Source organism: Panthera tigris, chromosome B4, assembly GCF_018350195.1.
Source record: "Panthera tigris isolate Pti1 chromosome B4, P.tigris_Pti1_mat1.1, whole genome shotgun sequence".
NCBI classification, from domain to species: Eukaryota; Metazoa; Chordata; class Mammalia; order Carnivora; family Felidae; genus Panthera; species Panthera tigris.
In genome coordinates this window covers 79,634,900-79,656,183 of record NC_056666.1, presented here as the reverse complement: position 1 = coordinate 79,656,183, position 21,284 = coordinate 79,634,900, and positions in this window count along the sequence as shown.

The window sequence follows — 21,284 nt, the reverse complement described above, 5'->3', positions numbered from 1 at the left end:
CCCCCCCGCCCCCCGAAGGCTGAGGCCTCGTTTCCACATCTCTTATCTGCAATTCTTCCCTCTCGTTTTCCCTTCTTGCTGCTGAGTTATAGGGTCTCCCCAGCCTAATCTCGTAAAGTCTTATGAAGACATCTGTAGGTTGGCTGGTTTAATGGTCCATGACCCCATAAACATGGGACAGGAGAGCCATTTGGTCCACTTCAGAGCCAGCCCCTTCTGGACATTATTTATTTCCCACCTCCAAAGCCTGGGACTGCTTGCCCCCTTCCTTCCCTTTCCTAGCAGCTCCCGCACCCTCGCGCCACTTTGTCTCTGCCCAGGGCCCGCAGAAGGTGCGGCTCCAGGGTTTGGACGCCCGCGCCCCCGCTCCTAAACAACTGCGTCTTGCTTTTTGTTTTCCTCCAGTGTGTCAGGGGGTACGCCCGCATGGCCCTCATTCAGATGAGCTCATCATTGCTCATAACTCTTCTCCCAGGAATGTTGCCTCTCCGTGTGCTGGGCAAGCCCGGAGCCGGGCTGTTTTGCCTCCCCCTTTGTCTCCCCTAAAGAGCTACGGAGCTAGTGAGATCGATGCGGCACTGACAGCCGGGGGAACTTGCAGGACCGAGTGTGGGGGTCTGTGCTTAGGTGGGTTGCTGAGTGCACGTGGTCTGTTAGAGGAAGCGGGGCCCCCTGGCAGCCTCTACCTTTGGAGGGGAGCGGGAGCCCCGGTTGTCAAGGGCTGCTGCACATGAGCATGTGCAAGAGGGGAACCCATTACATCCTGAGGACATGCCAAGCTGCTACCCAAGTGACCCGTGGAGGAGGGTGGGGGCACAAGGCAAAAGCTGGGGCCAGCTGGTGTGGTGAGCGTGCCATACAGGCACTGGGGATTCTTACTCTGGCAGAGATGGGGGGCAGGTAAAGACCGAGTGAGAAACCTCTCGAACCCTCCTGCTTACAGTTGGGGACGGGCTGAAGGCGTGGGAGGGGAAAGGTCTGGTCCTTGTCTCCTCGGCCTTTGTTTCCTTTCCCTGCCTCTGCTCTCCTACTTCCCCCACCCCCTCTGCAGCTGTAACATCTTGCTTTCCAGGTGCTGGCTCCCTCCTCTCTCAGCTTCTGTCTTTATTTGTGTCTGTGTTTTTTATGGTTTCTCCCCTTTGTCTACTGTATCGTGTGTGTTTTTCTCTTTCTTTGTCTTTTTTCCTTCTCATTTCTGGTCTCCCCACCCCATGTTCTCCCCACCCCGTTTAAATTTCATAAGCAGCCTCAATTTGGACATTTAATTTCAACCCCATCAAATTATTATCTTTCTTGCAACAATCTGGGACTCTTTATGAGCTCTTTCTACCCCATGCCACCTCTGGAAACAGGTGCATCTCTTTCTGTGTATAATGTGATGCTCCCTCCCAGATGGGGAGAGGCGATACCTCATGCCTTTTCTCAGAAAAGCCTTGTGTGATCATTTGGTTATGAGCCAGGGAGAGAGGAAGAGAGGCTGAGAATTGGGCTGGCTTATAAATTTGGGGGCTGCTGAGATGCAAAGGTTTGGTATTATCACTGCACTCCTTCCTTTCTTCCCCTTTCCTGCTGCTGCTGTTTTCTGGGGAAGGAAGCCGGCCGGCCGTGAGCTGCTGGCTGCAGCGAGAAAATTCAGCTTCTAGGTCTGCAGCGAGGGTGGGGGCGGGGGCAGGTGAGATCTGCAGCTCTGGAGAGGAGGACAGGTGAACTGAAGCCCCTGCCTATGTTGTGTGCGCCCAGGATGGACCGTTCCTTCCTTCTGTTTCCAACAACCATGCAGCACCTCTCTGCCGCCTGTTCCCCCTGATCCCTCTGCCCAACATTGGAACCTTCTGCTGCCTTACGTTTCAACTCCCAGAGACCTGGGCCTGACAGCGCCTTTGTCCTCTGTCATGTGCCCCCCTTCCCCTAGTTCCCTTCTCACCTTTCTGGTCTTATCTGCACAGGGACCTGGAAGGTAGAGGGGACAGAGCCGCCACGATGCTCCCAGGAGAGAGCAAGTCTGGCCTACTTGCTTCTCAAAGGTGCTGCGGAGGGTGGGGAAAACCTCTCCTGCTTTGAGACCAGGATACAGAGGATGCCCCTTCTTTCCATCTTTTCTCTGCCCTTCTTCCTTCTTCCTTTTTCTCCCGCTCGTTGTCCTTTCTCAGTTACTGTTTTTCCCTTTTCTCCTCTCCCCATTTTTATTTCCCTGTCTCTAGGAATACACAGCTAATAAGAAAGCTCACAGGAAGAAATTGAGAGAGAAAGTAAAATACAGATTTTTTCCCCCTCCTCCACTTTGCAGGTGGGGGGAAGGGGAGTCCTTCTCTTCTTGGGGACTGAAGCATCTCTCCATCCTCAACCCTCCTGATTTCTCTCAGCAATGATGACTAAAACAGGACTCTTAACCTTGAAAAGCAGTTCCTATTTTTAATTGGGTTGTTCATGATTTTGTATGTGAGAGAGACCCTTGTCATCCCCACAAAAACGGAGTCTGTTCTCTGTGTGGTAATTTTCTGTTAAAAATGTTAAGATAATCACTTGGTAATTTCATAACCCTCCTCGAGGTGATTGGAGACCGGATTGCAGTCCGGCTAAACCAACTGGATCCTTCCTTGTTTCTGTCTGAATTTTTCCTGCCTTTCAACATAGGAATAAAAACTTCCTTCCATTGGAAGTTTCTTGTTGCCCCACTCATCAACCTAATGGATCATGGGGGCAGGTAGAAACCATTTCCCTGATTCTCTCCACCACTCCTAAAAGGCAGGCCGAGCCTGCTGATAGAGGGAAGTGAGGGAGAGTGAGTGATCGAGTGTATTTACACCCACCTTGCTTTTTTCACTCAAGGCAGAGAAGAGGCTTTCCAGTTTGGATTAAGGAGCTGGGTCAGGTGTGGCTAGGGACAACATTGCTTGGTTAGAGGACACGGAAGAGGGAGAGAAGGAGGTACAAGGTTGTCCCCGTGAGTGGAATGAAATGAGGAAGGGTGGGGGATGAGGGGCTTGGAGGAACAGACGCTGGGGTGGGGGGGCGCGGGGGGCGTGTGTGTGCCAGAACCCAGATGCGAGGGGTGTGCAAGCTTACCGAGGGGCCTGCAAGGCCGCATTCTCTGCTCCAGGCAAAATGTCTTCTTCACCCAGACACAGACGGCTGGCACTTCACTTCTGAAGAGCTCTGGGCAATGAATCAACTTAGCATTTACCCTCATGTGTTCTGAGTTAGAATAGTCTTTGCTCTGAACTGGACGAGTGCCCTGAAAACCTAAAATATATTTTAATCACTTCAGGAGGCCCTTTGGCAGCAATGCTGAAGGGCTTTCATTTCTACCGGGCTGTGGGGGGTGGAGGGCCTGGAATCTTGACATTTCCTTCCCTCAATCCCCAATCCCGCTTCAAGTGGTCTCAGGAAGTGTATGAGGGGGACCATGTATGGGGGAGGGGAGACTGGGGGTTGGCAGTACAGGTGTCTCAGGGGGGAACCCTAACGTGCCTTAGAAACTCCTCAGAACTGAGTAGCTATTGCTGTCTCCGAAGAGGAGCTGGGGCACACAGCTCCCCCTTCCTCCCAAAGAAATGGTAGGTCTGTGTGTCTATGAGAATTCAAAAAATACACTGTGCTCATGTGAATCTATGAAACCCCACTGGGTCCAAGTTGCAGCTAATGGAGGGGAAGCAATGGCCTAGGTAATTCAAGGTAGCAGATAATCCTCAACTTGGTTGATGAATATGATGGAAAGGTGCTTTGGATTGCACACCCGGGACAGGCCTTGGAAGGTGCTGTGCGGGCTTCTCTGGGCCACTAGAGGAAGAAATCCTCTAGTGGAGGAGGCAAACGAAAGCTGCTCTTAGCTCTGCACCAGGACAGCCATACAGATCAGAAGCAGAAAATTGCAGGCACTGTGTCCATTCAGGTGGAAAGGCAGGGAGGCAGAGAGGGCCTCAGGGAGAGCGTGCTATTGGAAGGCCAAACACACGAAGAGTGGCCTGCTAAAGTGTGCGCTGAGAGAGGTCACGAAGCAATAGAAGCTCACAACTGACCTCATTCCAGAATTAGCCGAAGCACCAGCCCAGAACAGCCCCACTACGAGGTAGGGGGGGATCATTAAGTGAAAGTTCAAGTCAGGCTTCGTCATTCATAGGCTGTGTGATATTGGGCAAATTAATTTCCCCTTCTGGGTATCAGTTTCCTGGCATGGGGGTGGGGTGGGGGGTGGGTACTCGCCTTAAATGTTGAATAATGATTTCATTTTTCACAAAATATTTTGTCTTTTATTATAATAAAATATTGATATAAGGAAACATTGGGAAAAGTATAATTCTGTCATGTTAATATAATGAATACATGTTGATGTTTGTGTGTGTGCTTGACCAGATTTTGTCCATATGAGACAAATTCTCTCTTTTCTAAAAAACGTATTTATTGGGGGGCGGGCACATATGCACGAGCTGGGGAGGGGCAGAGAAAGGGAGAGAATCCCCCGCAGGCTCGGTGCTCCAACTCAGAGCCCTACGTGGGGTCCTATCTCCCAACCACGAGATCATGACCTGAGCTGAAATCAAGAGTCAGACACTTACCGACTGAGCCACCCAGGTGCCCCTATATGAGACAAATTCTTGTTTTTATGTAGTGTGTGGACCATTCTGTTTTTTGTTTTTTCACTTAACATCATAAAATAGTTCCAGAGCACTATGTATTGGTAACAATTACTGTTTAAAATGATCGTGAAGGTACTAGGTATGGATTCTAGCAGGATCCAGGGTCTGCAAGGCCCCCCTCCTACCCCTCTGGCCGTTTTATCTCAGCCTCGTACCTCTGAAATAGTGGTGGTTCCAAGGGTTCCCCTCTTAGCTCTTGTTCTCATCGCACTGTTTTCTCCTCCTGAGATAGTTCATCCACTCTCACCATTTCAGCGACTGCTTATGATAAGCACGACTGCTCATGACCCCCAGATCTATATCTCTGCACCTCAGTTATTTCTGTCTCCCCTGTACCCACATGCCCTCTGTTGCCTCCTCCTGAGCATCCTGGAGAGCTCTCAAAGCCAAGAGTTTTATCGATGGGAGTTCCGTGTCATCCCTGCCTTCTGGAGCTCACGGTCTAAGACATAGTTGGTGCTTGGGGAGTAGTCATTACAGACTTTCTGAAGGATGAACAGTGAATAAGGATGTGAACATAATTTAAAGAATGACATGATGTGACATCAAGAGAGATTGGATTTGTCTTCGTCATCACCAACAGGGGTGAAACTCACTGAGAATACCCAACACTGTTTGGCAAGACCTTTACTGCCCAGACTGTCCAGCTCTGGTCCCAGCTCCACAGTCCTACTTTCTGCACAGGACTGCCCTGCTCTCAATACCCTTATCACCGAGGCTGTCCCCGTGGTGGAGTTTGCGCATTATGTTCCTTGAAGCATCAGAAGGCGGTTTCTGAGTTTGGGATCTCCAAAAAATGGCTCATAAATCATTAGGGCCCTGGTGGGGAAGCACAGAGGACAGAGCCAGGGAATTGGAGGAAGATGATGAAGAGCTCCCTGAGGGGAACAGGTGAAAGCATTTGAGATGGAGAAAGGAAGGATTTCTGGAGGGTGAGAAGGATGGGAAGAGACCAACCTCAGAAGGAAGAGGAGAGAGGAAATGGGAGGAGAAAGAGTGGGTGCATAAAGGGAGAGGGAAAGAAAAGAGGAAACAGAAAAGTAAGAAAGGTGAGGTATGTAGGGAGAGGGGGAAAAGGCACTGCATGAGGGAGGGGCACCTGGGTGGTGTCCAGGCACCTCCTGGGCACCACGACAACCAAAGGAAGGTGATGAGAGTCTTAGCAGGGTCAATTTCAGCATGTCCTCCTGTCTGGGGGAGTGGGAGGAGAGGGCAGGGCATTCCAGTGATGCCCAGGCTCATGGATGTCACAATCCTTGACACACATGCGGGCACACATACGGCCTCCTGTAAGGTAACGGAGTTGCTGGTTGTCTCGCCCAGAAAATGCCTGTTTGGGACTCTCTGGGTGGGAGTGGGTTGGAGCCCTATGTGAATTCCCTCCATGTTGGGCACACCCCTCTCTGGTGTGAAGCTGAATCCAGGCTGCATCTCCTGATGGGATAGGACCTGGTGTATGTATCCAATGGAAAGTCAGTGTTAAGAATGAAGGGTCTTGGGGCTCCTGGGCGGCTCAGTCCGTTGAGCGTCTGACTCTTGATTTCTGCTCAGGTCCTGATTGCAAGGTCATGGGATCGAGCCCCATGCCAGAGCACGGAGCCTGCTTAAGATTGTCTCTCCCTCTGCCTCTCTCCTCCACTTGCACACACGTTTTCTCTCTCTCTGAAATAAAATAGATAATAAAATAAATAAAAAATGTTAAGAAGAAGAACAACAAAGAAGGGTCTTGTCATCAAGAAAGTTGAGACCAGATGGGAAATAGGGCTGGTATGAGGCAGGCCCCGGCCTGAGGTAGGGTGAACCCTGGGCAGAGTCAGAGGGACGAACATTTAATAAGACAAGCATCCAGCAGAAAGAGCTTTCCATGCACTGAATGCATTTACACTTCACAACTCAGAGTTACACCCTTTGCGATCTGTCCCAGGCGTCAGTCGATTAGTGGTAAGAGCTGGGTCCGGAACCCAACTCTACCTTCCCCAGAATTCCCCATTGTGTTCTGTTCCCAGAAGTTTTTTGCCTGTGTCCTTCCCAATGCTGGGATGCCTACTGAATGCAAGATTGTTCAAAATCAAGGGCAGGATGGGCAATTGGGTGTGGAGGAGCCTGCTATAGATGGGCCAAGGGAGCAGCAAAGCCACAGGAAAAAACAGGAGGCACGGGAGGGGGGGGGGTCAGGTGAGGGGAGGGGAAGCACACCAAGACAAGCCTGGGAAGGGACGGTAACAACAGCAGAGGGGGCTGGGGATGCTGATTCAGGCAGTTTTCAGAAGATGGCCCAGAAGGGTCTCCTGCCTCTCTAAGGTGTCAGGCAGTCTGAGGTGATTTGGGGTTTTTTGCTGCCCCCTGGTAGCCATCGAGGGAACAGCAGTGAGGACCATCAAGCCCATAAGTAGGTAGGCCTTCCACCCTTCAGGGTAAATGTCTTGCTGTCCCACAGGTTCTGGCAGAATGCTTACTGGTGAAATCCGAGGCCCTGGAAACCTCAGTCCTTTACACTTTTTGAAGTGGGATCATTACTGGAGGTGCTCTCCTCCCCAAGGGAAGGGGCAAGATGGATCCTCGTATCATCTGCCTGCAATGACACGTAGCGAGCATTTCCTGAAATATTGCGTTCAATCATTATGAAGTCCCTATTAAGTGGTCAATATTATTTTCATGATTCCCAGTTGAGGAGATAGCTTCAGAGGAAGGAAGTTGCTTTTCCAAGGTCAAGCAGCAATAGAGTTTGACCCTAAATCTCTGGACTCTGAGTCCAGTGCTCTCTCACTGCACCAACTCTCCACTCATCCTCCTGGTTTCTCACCTCTCACAATCTTAGGGGTGTTTGGACCAAAAAGGAACTGGAGAGGGAGGAGGGACTCTCCTGTGGGCTCACAGATATCATGTAAGGGATGGCACTCAGCAGAGTCCTGAGTGTCTATGTGTGTCATATTCCACACATACAGAGTGCCTGGGAGAATCACAAGCTTCCTTCCTTCCTTCCTTCCTCATTCAGTATTTCTGAGCATCTCCTGGGTGTCAGGTTGTGTGCTTCGGAACTGGGACACAGCAATGAACAGACATGGTTTCTGTCTTAACTGAGAGAACCCCGCAATCTGGTGGGTGCAGCTACCCAAACGTGCATGCGGGAGATATCATTAGAAGTTTCCAGAGATGAGAGAACTTAAGGAGCTCTCCCCAGGGCTCCCAGAGGGAACGCTTTAGCACCCATTTAAGCGTGTTTGTCAAACAAACAACAGGGAGGGGCAGTCCAGGTGGAAACAAGGCACTGGGAAAGGCCAGGCTGAGGGAGCGCGCATGAGTTTAATGGATCCCCTGCAGTTTTGTGTGCCTGGGTCTGGCTACAATGCAGGTGATGAGGCCAAGCTAAAAAGAGACGCTGGCAGAATGTGAGGGGCTTTCCCTTGGCACGAGTGAAAAATATAAGCTCTATTCTGCTAGCCTCGGAAGTCCACGGAGTTTTAAGCTCTCGACCGCAATCAGACCTATTTTTCAGCAAGGGACCCCCGGAGGCAGGACTACCACCTAGGAGACGACACACTGGCGCCGGCAGGAAAATCTGGCCAGAAGCCCCTGGTCCGAAGGCCGCAGAGACAGGTGAATACATTCAGGACACAAGGAGCCGATCGAGTCCCAGAGAGACGAAGGAACCGGGAACAGGGGTTTCAGGCTTGGCCTGCGGCAGTGCGACGCAGACAGAAGCCCAGGAGGTGGCGCGAGCCGGGGTGGGGGAAGGCGGGAAGGGCAGGGCTGCGCCGGCCGCAGCGCCGGGAGCCGTGAGAACCCTCCGGCACCTGGGGCGTCCAACAGGGGCGGCGGACGGGTGTGGAGAGAGCGCCCGCCCCGCGTGGGGCCCGCTTGCCCGGAGCCGCCCGCCACGAATTTATGGCCCAAAGCCGGATGCAGCTGTGCGCAACTGGGTATGCAAATATATGCAAATGCACACTGCCCGAGCCCGGTTGCTGGCGGCTTCAAAGGCTGGGGGAAGGGGCGCGGCGTCGTTAGGGCTCTTCCGCTCCCCAAAGGAGTTCAGACATGGGGTGGGAGGCATCTTCCCTGCCCAGACGGTCCCGTCTCCGGACCCTGACAGTCTCTTGTAACGAACGTGGGGTCCCCTCCCTGTGCCCATGGTGACCTTGTGCAACCACCCCATCCCCCAGCCTCAGGTGCGGTTAGAGGGACGGCCCCAGGCAGCGCCGGCACTACCTGAGCCCGCCTGCTGGCGAGAGCTTCCTTCCCCGTCTGTGAACCGGAAGGAGCCGCTGGGCAGGGGATGATAATCCCACACCCTCCCCAGCCTCAGAGAGGTCTCTCTCAGGGAAGGAGAGGGTCCGAAAGCCTGTCTTCTTTCATTCCTTCTTTGCGATCTGTCCTTCTGCTTCCCATCCACTTCTAGAGAACTCCTTCCGGAAGTTTAACCACAGTCACACTTGCTACGGTTTCTGTGTTATTTCTCATGATTTGGCGAGAAGACTCTATTCGGTAAATTCCACTTGTTGGGCTTTGAGGGTGTGGGAATGGGGCGAAGGATTACTAGGCACAGCTAGCCACCAAGCCTCCCCCCCCCCCCCCCCCGGGGGAACAAGTCTCTACCCCAGGCTAGACCTAGAAGGGACTCTGGGTTGGGGACTGCCATCTCCGCTCTGGCCCCCTTTCCTTGCTGGCTCTTCCCACAGCAGCCACAAGGGGTCTTCCTTGCGCTAAGAATGGGAATCCTGCGCCTGGGTCGAGCGCTGGCGGGGGCTTCCCGGTGGAGTGTCCTCTAGACTGCGATCCCCGGGCATCAGACCCGCAGGCGTCCGACCACCCCCGCCCTACCCCGGTGGCTTCACCCAGTCGCGGACGACCTTCAGCTCTCTTACCCCGCGCTCCGGACTGGAGACCCGCACTCTTGGATCTCCTGCTTCTTCCTTTAAGCCCAGGGAGCAGCCAGAGGGCTGGGAGTCGAGGCGAGGAACTCGGGTTGGACACATAGTAGGCGCTCAATAAATGGTTTTGAGATGAATGAATGTGGTGGCGGTGTCCTGTTCAGTAGCTGGGGGAGGACGAGATGACCTAGATGCGGTTGAGCAGGACTCTCACAAAACGGGAGGGCTCCACAGAGGCGGGGCCATTCCCTCCCCGGAGAAACTGAGGCCATCTATGGGCCCAGGCGCGTGGGACTTGGATATTCGTACCGTTGGGGAGGTACTGTACTGAGATGGAGAAATTGGAAGGGAGGGGGCAGCCAATCAGAAAACAGCCTTGGATTACCTTGACAATGAAAGGCAGGAGAAAAAAAAAAAAAAAAATCGGCCCCTAAAGAAGGCCTTGTCAGGAAGGGGAAATGGGATGTCAGCGTGGTTGAGGGCTGGAGGTTTGCATTAATTAGCCAAGAGGAAGAAAGTTAAAGCACTCACTTTCTTCCGTGAGGACAGAATTTGTCAGGTTGAGCTACAGCTGCAGCAGGAGGAATGGTGGTCAGACACTAAGCAGGACTTCCCCCGTTGGAATCAGACAGGGAGTGGTGGTCGTGTGAGGGAAGGACGACATCGTTCGCGGGGCTGGAGGCGAGTTACCTGAAACCCCCGACAGCGGTGGTGGGGCAGGTGGGGACAGGAGAGAGAATATAGAAAGTTAAAGATTAGACGCAGGCAGAAGAAACCTAGATGGAGGCGGCTGCCCTTCCCCCCACGGAAGAAGCTGCGGGGCTCGAGTGGTAGGCGGTGTCCCACCAGGTGCTCTCACTCTGACCGCCCACCGGGACAGACGCCCGGGTGGCCCAGAGACCAGCCCCCCCCCCCCCCCGCCCCTTGCCCGAGGCTTGCCGGGGCCCAACCTCAACCGGATGGGACAAGCAGTGTCTGGATGAGCCCGAGTCTCCGACCGCCCGCGGGCGGCTCAGACCTCCTCAGAGGTATTTGCACGTGGGCTCCGGTGGCACCTCACCCGCCCTCCCACCACTTTGACACGCGCAGGGCACTGCCTGAAATGTCCACTCTGGACCCCTAGGGAAGGGGTCTTTCAGGAAGCTCGTCCTACTCGTGCCAGGCAGACCAGGAGTCCTCTTAACTCCTCCAGTTTGTTTCCCTGGGTGACCCTTCATCTGTGAACTGGGACCACACCTTGATCAGCACACAGTAGGGACACAAATATAGCCGGGGGGGGGGGCGGGGGACGCCTGGTTTTAAGTCTTGCACTTACTGACCGTGTGACCTCGGTTTGAAGCCTCCATTGCCTCATCTGTGACATGAGGATGTAATCCTGTCCTGTTCACTTCCCAGGCGGTTGAAAGGAGGACTTTGTGAAGCAATGAAAGTGATAGCATTTCTTTTTTAACGTTTATTTATTTTTGAGACAGAGAGAGATAGAGCATGAATGGGGGAGGGTCAGAGAGAGAGGGAGACACAGAATCTGAAACAGGCTCCAGGCTCTGAGCCGTCAGCACAGAGCCCGTCGCGGGGCTCGAACCCACGAACTGCGAGATTGTGACCTGAGCTGAAGTCGGACGCTTAGCCGACTGAGCCACCCAGGCGCCCCAAAGCATTTTGTTTTATGCAAATTGTGAGCTGTGGGAGCTCAAGCCGCGCAGACCCGCCGTGCATTGGCATAGGTCACACACACAAGTTGAGGCTTTGGGAGGTGCCAGGTCCAGTCCCGGTCCTTGGAGGCGATCAAGGCAAAAGCTGGAGAGCCAACTGTTGGCGATGCTAGACAGGGAACCCAAGAATGAGACGGGTGGTCCCCAGAACTGACCGTCCCAGACCTAGGATCCGATTCTCCAGGGCAGGACGCTAGTTTTCTGGGGGATTCTGGGCGCAGCCCCAGAAACCTGGAATGGGAGACCCCACAGTAGGAGAACCGAGTCGCGGCTTCCAGGCCCGGCCCCCAGCAGAGGGCGCCCAGGCCCGTACACCCAACTCGCTGCCGCCCTTGCTAGGTCCGGCTCGCCTCCCGCACGCCCTCTGCTGGCCACCGGGGGCACCGCCGCGCGCCCCCCTCCCCTGTGGTCACCACTTGGGCAGGTTTCTGCATACCTCCGTTCTCCTGGCCACACTCCCCTGCTGAAACCGGACGGAAGCCAGACGTCCTACCCTCTAGCCAGGCTGCCTCTAGCTAGCTCTATTCCTCAGCTCTCAGGAGGAGGGTCCAGTTCCAATCCACCCCTTGGAAGTGTGGGTTCATTAAAGTCCCAGGTTTCCTGCCATCGCCGCACACACGCTGGACAGGAGGCAATAGACAGTGAGGAAAATCTCAGCAGCCTCTGCTTACAGCCTTTTTATGACTTACGGAGGCTTGAAATCCAACCCTCCTGCTCCCAGCCCCCTGGCCACCGCCTCATCCCCACTGTCAGTCCTTCAGGATCTCCCAGCCTGGACATGCTTCATCCTTCTAACCGGCCCCTCTGCCTACCTTCTCTCCTCTGCACCTTCCACATTCTTTTTCTAAAACACAAATCAGTGCAGATCACTCTTCTACTTAAACCTCTAGTAGCTCGCCTGCTCTGGGCACCTGCATCCTTTGCCATCTGGCTTCACATCTCATCAGGTTACCTCCTTGCCTCCCAGCTCACAGTTCTCCAAACACTTCCTGCTCTTCTGAGTCTCTGTACATACTTTCCATTTTCTCTTGGCAAATTCCTACTCATTCCTCAAAGCCCAGTTCGAATGTCCCCTTCTTTCTGGGACTTTTTCTCTGACACCCCCAGGATGTTCTTGTGCTCCCATGGATTTCATACACACCTCTTTTTTTAGGGCACTTACCCTGGAACAGACTTTACAAGTCTGTTTTTCCCCACAAGTATTTGATCTCCTCTAGGGCAAGGTCTGGTTTTTATTTGTCCTTGCACATGCTGGCAGCTCAATATAGGTCTGTTTGGTGAATGACCAACTGGTGTTTCAGCTTCTCCAGTCATGGAGAATCGATGTCTTGTTTCTGCCTCTGGGCCTGGAACATGGCAGGGATACCTCTGCCTGTTTAAAGACTGATTGGGCTCCCTCACCACCAGGGTGGGCTTCGGCTTCCCTTCCCAACCCCAGGAGATCAGCTGTCCCTCTTTCACCCTGTTCTTTGCTCCCCTCCCTACTGGGAGGGGGGTGCTCCAGACCCTCTGGAGACCCAAATCTAAGTTCTGTGCAGGGCTGTTTCTCAAGAGCCCGGAAACAGACGGTAGGGGGAGGCTTCTCCCTCCTGCAGAGACCCAGAGATACCCCGCTTCTTCTTGGACCCCACCCCAAGTCAGTCCACCCCCACCGCAGCGCTCACTCAGTCCTTGCTTGTCTAGCCTGGGGCTTGGGGGCAAAATCATAAATTTGGGAGACAAGAGGCGAGATAAAGATCATTTGTTGAAAATGGTGTCATCAATCATTTGCTGGAGAGAACACATCCACGAATTCCCCAAACCTGGGTGCTCAGCTCCCCCCACCAAGCTTCCTGTTGTGCCCCCTCTCCCTGCAAAAAGGGTAACCCCACCCCCACCCCCCAGACCTCCCTGGTCAGCTCTTTCCAGGGCCTGAGGTTGCCAGGTCAGTCTGTTTCAGCCCTTCTGCCCTTCCGCATTCTCAGAAAGCCTTCAGGCGCTCTCCTCCTCTCCCACCTTGGTAGGGTCTCAGGATGGAGAAGACCCATCCCCCACCCTTCCCTGCCCATATTAATGATCACATTTCTGAAATAGCCTGGAGGGGAGATTCCCAAACTCCTAGTTGCAGAGTTTCAGGCTGAGGATGAACAGATAAATAATGGCTTGCCAAATTAATTAATTATTTTATTAGCCTGAGTAATTATTAATCAGGTCATTAATCACCCAGCTGTGCACTATGAATAGTAATTGCATTGGTGGCGGGGGGGGGGGGGGGGGGGGGGGGACAGTGGTGGAGCAGGTTACGGCTCTAGGGCCTGGCAGCATCTGGACCTTCTCCTGGCCCTGGGAAGGTTTGGGAAGGTTTAGAGGCCCGAACTTTCTCCCTACCCTCACACTCATGCTTGGAGACTAGGAACTGAACAGGGTTTACCTGGATCCCTTTGCAAGGGCAGGCGTCAACTTCACCCTTCTCCTCACTTCTGGGGTTCAGACTGCTGCAGGACACAAAGGCAGGGACGTGCGCACAGAGGTGAAAGGGAAACGAAGAGAACTTTTACTTGCAGGTGTGTGTGTGTGTGTGTGTGTGTGTGTGTGGACATGGCGAGACTAGGGCAGATGTGATGGGGAGACCCAGACAGAGGCAAGTCCTGAATGTGCCAGATGTCCCACAACGTCAGTCTGACCGGTCAGTTGATATGTAAGGGCAATGCTGCGACTGACTCAAAGTTTTGCCTTTGAACCTGACGCTTTGGGATGGTGTAGATGCCACTAAAGAGAAGTAGAGGAGGGAGAAAGGCCGAGGTAAGACACAGTCAGAGGAGAGGAAGGAGGAGGGCAGGATGGAAATGTTCTTTATCTTTCCCGCTTCTGAATCTTTCCCCTTGGCTATTTCCTGGGACTCTGCCTACTGCCCCTATGGGGTTGGAGGGAGGGGGGATGGGAGAATAAAGGGAAGGGGAAGCAGTGGTAGATTATACTTGCCCTTGGCACCAGGAAGTGATCCTGTATCCTCTCCATCTGCTTGCTGTTTAGCGATCCTATCAACTCCTACCTTAGCTCTTGGGCCCCTTCAGATAGCAGTAAACTCCTGTTCCTCGTGTTGTCCCTCTCCCAAATCCTCTTTCTCCCTGGGTCAGGTGTTCCCAGGTCCCCTTTCCCTTCCCCACTCACTTGGGGAGGGGTCAGTGATCTTGTTTTTAAGCCTCCCTCTTGATAGCCCATTTCACTTCTGTTTAGGGTGAATTTCACTCTATTTACAGAAGGTCCCGCTTTGTTTATGACCTGCTTGGGGTCAGTTTCATTTTTGTGTCTCCAGCCTCTTTCCCATGCACTGTGTGTTTATTCCTCCTCTTGGTGCCCTCCTTGCAGGCCCTTCCCTAAGGCCCCACTCTGAGAGGGTGCAGGGGAAGGGAGGGCCTGGGGCTGAGAACCTGGACCCTGCCGCTTGAAGAGATGTTGGGGATGAGAGGGGGCTCTGGAGGCGGGTGGTGGTGGCTCTGACTCCTGGTCTGGGGAGGGCGAATGGAGGGATACCTACTGAGGAACAGGAACCAGGTAGAGGGCCCCTGGGTCGTGAGAAGGTCTTTCAGGAGAAGAGGCCTTACATGCTCGGGCCACTTGGTTGGGGAGCAGGCTGCCGTGAGAACATGGACCCCCATACTCCTCCAGCCCTGGCCCCCTGGAGGGCCTGTCCACTGCACATCCCTGTTCAGTGTATCCTCACTGCAGAGCTCTGGGGTCAGGCGCAGGGGCAGCTTCTGACAAGACAGAGCCTGTCCTGAGATAAACACAAACACGGGGCCTGGAACCAGCTTCTTGTTTGGAATTCTTGATGGCTGGGGGGTGGTGGTGTTGGGGAGGGGCCTGCTGGCGGGAAAGGAGTTGGGGAGGGGAGGGAAGACCTACTGGAGGGTCTAGGGGCACAGAAAGAGGGGACTACAGCCCTGCAGCCCTTGAAGTTGCTCAAGGACTTGTTGCCGACTTTGAGGAAAGGTGCAGCATCCAAAGTCCCCTGAGATTGACCAACCTTTGCACGAAACAGTAGTGGGCACGGTGGGTGAGCGGAGGGTGAGAGATCTGGGGATTCTCAGCACCGCGGGGTCAGGAAGGGGGAAGGTAGCCCGTCTCAGAGTTACAAGTTCTTCCTCTAGTCTGACTTCCACCCCTCTGGCTGTCAGGGACTGGGGGGGGGGGGGGGGAGGGGGGGTGGGTAGGGAGGGCAGGAATGTGAGTGGAGGAAGCAGGTTCTTTGCTCTTCCCGGCGGCCTATTATCATCACCAGTTGTTCATCTCAGCCAGGTTCTGAGTGTTATCTGGAAGACACTCCAGGGAACCAGCTCCAGTTCTGCTGGAGTTTTTTATCTTGCCTGCAGACAGACTCAATTAACCTCTTCCCATCCTCAGTGTGTGTGTGTGTGTGTGTGTGTGTGTGTGGGAAAGGAACCCTCTGCCCATCCCTAGCAGCCCCGCCCCCGCTTTCCTGTGTCTTTGGGGGCATCACGGACATTCTTCTTTCTCCATGTTCTCTCCTGTCCCCCGTCTTTGTCAGGCTGCGACATGGCTGCAGAGGAGGTGTTGTGTATTTTCTCTCCCTCCCTTCCCCTGAACCATCTCTCTGTATCCCTGGGAAGCCCTTCCCCAAGACCTTCCTTCATGTCTTCTCTGCCATTCCGTTTCATCTGCCCCAACTTGTCCTTAGAACCCAGGCATTCTAGGGGTGCCTGGGTGGCTCAGTCGGTTAAGCGTCTGACATCGGCTCAGGTCATGATCTCACAGCTTGTGAGTTCGAGCCCCCCGTCAGGCTCTGTGCTGACAGCTCAGAGCCTGGAGCCTCTTCAGATTCTGTGTCTTTCTCTCTCTCTCTCTCTGCCCCTCCCCCGTTCACACTCTGTCTCTCTCTGTCTCTCAAAAATAAATAAACATTAAAAAAAATTAAAAAAAAATTTTTTTAACGTTTATTTATTTTTGAGAGACAGAGCGTGAACGGGGGAGGGGCAGAGAGAGAGGGAGACACAGAATCGGAAGCAGGCTCCAGGCTCTGAGCCATCAGCCCAGAGCCCGACGCGGGGCTCGAACTCACGGACCGCGAGATCGTGACCTGAGCTGAAGTCGGACGCTTAACCGACTGAGCCACCCAGGCGCCCCTAAAAAAAATTTTTTTTAAAGAACCCAGGCATCCTAGTCCTAGACTCCAATTTCAAAACTCCTCTGGTCGCTATTGCCCTTGGTCCTTTTATGGATTCTGTAGAGGTTTTTCCAGACACTTGGAACGCTGGAGAGAACCTCCTGGCCTGCCTGGTCGTCCTCTCCTTCCAAAGCTTCTGGTTTCTCAGTAGCAGAGGGAAGAGGAGTGTGCAGTTCTCCCCACTGCCAGCAGAGGGCGACACACTCAAGCCCAGGTCGAGGGTGTGATGGTGAGGGGTCTGAGGTGGGGCCCGCTGTGAGGATAGGTAGGACAGAGGAAGCTTGCAGCATAGGGACTGGCTTGGGGGCAGAATTAGCAGGAAATTCCTAGGACCCTAAATGGGGTGGGAATCTTTACTTTTTGCCGTATGTACAAAATCTATAGTAGCTAATAATATTGGCTACGGTTTGAGGCACTTTATATAACATGTCAGAGTCTCAAAATAAGCATGAGGTCCTATTATTTTCATTTCACAGAAGGCTAAACGGAGGCTTGGAAAGGTTAAATCACGTTAGGGCATGTGCCCAAGGTCACACTACAAGGAACTGGCAGCACTGGGATGTAGTGGTCCTTGGGAGGTGGCCCATGCCTGGGGGTCTGCCTCCTCCCCAGACATGCAGTAAGGAGCCTGGAAGGGGCCCTGTGGCGCCCACCCGGCCCCCTCCTTCCGGCACCCAGCAGGGTTCAAAGGAGGGGTTGGGAGGCTGGGCGGGGGACCCCTGCCCCCACAAGCCTCCCTCAGCCTGGCCAGATGCCTTTGGGGCCTGGAGACAAGAGCTGGAGAATGGGGCTGCCATAAACAGTGTCCGGCCGCACCGTGAGGCTGTAAAACCAGCCGGGCAGAGGCTGGAATGTGGAGGGATCCAGGAAGGATTTTCCGGCCTGGGTCTGGCCTGATAGCATCTTTGGGGCCCTGGGGTCAAAGGGGAGCCCGCCTACCTCCCCTCCCTCTCCTGGCCATCCTGCTGTCTCCCTACCCCTTTCCTGCCCCCTCCCCTCCCACGTTCCTGTCACTTAGTCCATGTGTCTCTACCTCTACTTGGTCCCTCTCAGCCCCTCTGAGCATTGGTATATCCCATCCCCATCCACCCCTGCGAGCCCGTTGGCTGTGTAATTTTGCGACTTTTTTTGCCTCACTCCCTTCATCTGTAAAATGAGGAATAGTGCTAGTACCGATCGTAGAGGATAAATGAAGTAATATTTGCAGAGCACTTAGAACAGTGCCTGGCTCCTATTAAGTGCTACCTGTCTGTTAATAAAATAAAGATCAGTGTGTTCCAGTTTTCCTTCCTGCCCAGGGATCCGGGTGCGCCAGTGGGCTTTCTTCTAATTTCTTCTCACAGCCTTCACTGGGATCTTGGAAGGGAAGCAGCTGAGGGGAAGGGTGGCTCTAAGGACAGGGTGCATAGTGGATGTCCCCACCAGTCCCCACCCTAGGCCTGGCTCTGCGGGCCAGGCGGCCATCCCTCCTCCAGCCAGCAGGGGGCAGCAGACGCCCGGACTGTGTGATGCCCAGGAAAGGATGTCCCTCAGCTACCTGGCCCTGCTGAGCGAAGGGGCCAAGGAGGGTGTGTGTCTGGGGCAAGGCCAGGTTGATTCCTGGGTGCTTCCCTCCTGCCCATGCCTCCTCTCTGTGTGTGAGGGTGAGGGAGGGAGGAGGGTATCTTGCCCTGTCCGTTACTATGTTGTGACATGTTTGGGGGCAGGTGTATGCTTTGGAATGTACCGGAACCACGGTCTCAGCATGTTATAGCCAGAAGGGACTCCGGCATTGTCTAATGGTCCAATTCTCTGCTTCAGATGAGGAGATCGAGGCCCAGAGAGGGCAAGCTACTTGTTCAGGCTTGCACAGTGAGTTAGTGGCACAGCTTTCAGACTCCCACTCTGTTGCTCTTACTAGTGCGTGTGCGTGTCGGCACGATCTACGTGTGTGTGCCATTCTGTTCAAAAGCTTGGACTTCAGAACAAGGGCCTGCTCGGTTCCCAGCCCCTGGGGCTGCCTCTGGGAAGTGGTCCTGCCCGCTCCTCCCCTGGCTCCCTTTCCAGGAGGCTCTGCCTCAACCTTTTCTTCATGGCCTTCTTCCCCAGAATCTGGATCTCCAGAGATTGGAGCTCCTGTAATAATAGCAGCCAAAACATTTGTAGAGCCACATGCATCAGACCATTTAACTACTTAATCCTTCCACAGCCTTACGAGGGAGGCACTCTTGACTACTCTCAATTTACATATGAGGACGCAGAGGCACAGAAAGGTCAGAGGCCTGGCCCAAGAGCACACAGCGAGCAGGTAACCAGGCTGTCCTGAGGAAGCTCCGAGCACTGAGCGTAATGTATCCTCCAGTGGCGCAAGCCCTAGCCCCGCTACACTGACTGCTGAGTGCTCCCCGCATGCCAAGCGCTGTGCCAAACACTTTTCTCTAGGCATGGGCTCTCATCCCCGCGACGGCCCTGCGAGGTTGGTTGCATCACCCCTACTTTGCCGAGAACAGAAGTTCAGTTAGGAAGCAGAGGAGGCACGCCTCTGCCTGCGCTCTGTCTGGCCCCTTGTGAAACCCCACACACTTAGCCATTTGCTGGCACAGCGCTCTCAAACTTTACATCACCTGGGGATCTTCTTAAAATGCAGATTCCGGTTCAGGAGGTCTGGGGCAAGGCCCAGGATGCCGCATTTCTGTAAGCTCCTTCCAGCGGTGCCCATGCTGTTGGCGCATGGATCATACTTGGAGCGCTAAGGGTCTATGGATCCTCCCGATCTCGGCATTATGGGCTTTCTCTGGGCCTCGGTGTCCCCATCTGTAGAAGAGGAGGATCCACAAGTCCGGATTCTTAGTTCAGGGACTTTCCATCCCCACCCCCCTATTATCACTAAGCATTGCCACCCCATGTCCCAGGGTGGAGGAAGTGGAGGGTGTCTTAAAGACCTCGTGGTGCGCCCTGTTTTCTAGCAGCTGGGACAACTGAGGCCCTGGTGGGGGGGGGGCGGGTGTCCTTTCTCAACATTACAAAGCACATTCGTGGCAGATGTGGAACTGAAACCCACGTCCCTGACTCCCAGTCAGGTGCTCTGCGCTCTTCCTGAAAGGGCCTCGGGTGCTCTAGGAATCCACAGGGAGTCCAAACCACTGGGCAGTGAAAGGGCTGGGGGCTCCCACGAAGGGCCGCGTGAACCCTTATTAAGCCCTTATTAAGTAGCTTCGAAAGGGAAATTGAGGTACCTGGAAGCAGGTTGCCCTCCTTTCCCTGGCACCATCCCGTCTGCCTTGGTTTCTTTCTCCTTCTCTCCTCCCTCTCTGCTTCCTGCTGTCCCTACTCCCTATCCACTCGCGCCATCCCAGCCCACCAGTATCCAGAGTCACAGGTGTGACTGTGAATGGTCATTGACCAATTTGCACCAACAGCCCCACTCTCCCTTTCTCTGGCTCGGTCTCATCTTCCCATGCTCCGTGCCCTCCAGCAGCCCTTCAGCAGGGACAAGCCCCCTGCGGCTGGCAGAGGGGGACCTGTCTGCCTGGCAGGGTCTAGAGAAGGAAGGTGAGTCCCATCCAGGCAGGGATGGTCCTCCTGCAGAAGCCAGGCTGGAGGGGGCCCCCCAGAATTTCACCCCTGCATTCAGTGGCAATATTCAGGTTGATCTCTCTCTCGGCCTTTGGCAGGGGTTGGAGCACCCATAACCCTTGGTCTTTTCATGCTACTGACAGTCTGGTCTCCGGAGGGGTCTGCTGACCTCACACGTCTATCTAGAGGATGAGTGAGACAGCCACCCGCCAAGGAAGCCCCGTAGCAGAGCGGGGTCCTGCTGCTCTCTCTTGGTCCCTGCACAAGACTGAGGAGGGACTGGGAGCCAGGGCATCTGGTTCCTGGCTTCCTGTAGGACTCAGACTGGAGGGAACAGGAGCAAGCAAGCCTCCTCCTGGCCTTTCCCAGGGACTCTACGGAAGTTTCTGCCGCCTGGGCAGAGGCCAGGAGGGATTGACTGATGGAGTCATTCATTCTACAAATGCCTATTGAATACTTTCCTTGTGTTAGGTGCCAGGATGGACATCACACACTCAGGCCCAACTCAGATGCTGGTGAAGAAAGAGAAGGGGTCTGTTCCTGCACTAGAGAGTGGAAAGGAGGCCTCAGCAACATCAGGACTGAGAGGCAAGGCCAGGAAGATTTTTCCTGGAGTCGGGGACTGAGGAGGCACGGAGAAGTGAGAGGCCCTCCCTGCCTGCACGTGTGGGGTCCAGTGTGCAGCCGGTGACCTGGGCAGGTGGCTGTGCTTCTCGGGGCGTCATTTCCTTTCCCTGAAAAATGATAGTGTGAGACGAAGTCAGCAGTTCTCAGGTGCTGACTCAGAAACACTGGGGGTTTGGTGTGTGTGGGGGGGTGCTGGTTAGAATTCAGATTCCCAGGCCCCTCTTATCCAGGAGCTCTGGGGTCTGGACCTAGTCCTGTTTCCCTAAGCCTGCCATGGTCCTGATAGGCAGCCAGCGATGGGTCGTGGAGCTAGGAGGCTGGAGGACCTCCCTGATTCCCTCCCTCCCTGCCTCCCTGCCTCCCTGATTCACTCGCTGGCCTGTAATTGTGAGGAAGCACTGTGCTCGACTCTTGACAGTGCTGGATATTGGCTGCATTCGCTTAGATCCCCGACAGGCACTATTGGCCCCAGGAAAGGAAACCCAGGAAAGAAAGACCAGAGCTGTTAAGTGAGACAATCCTGAGCTCCGTAGGTCCCCGCTTCCAGCCTGTGGCTTTTTTCTCCACTCTCTCTGTGCTGGTTTCTCTTTGTGGACGAGACACTTCCCTTTTCCATCTCCTGCCATGTCCCCTTCCTCTTCCTTTCCTCTCTCGTCCTGTCATTTCCAGTTTCTAATAATCTAAAATATTTTCAGAGGATGTCCTCATCGACCTGGCCCCA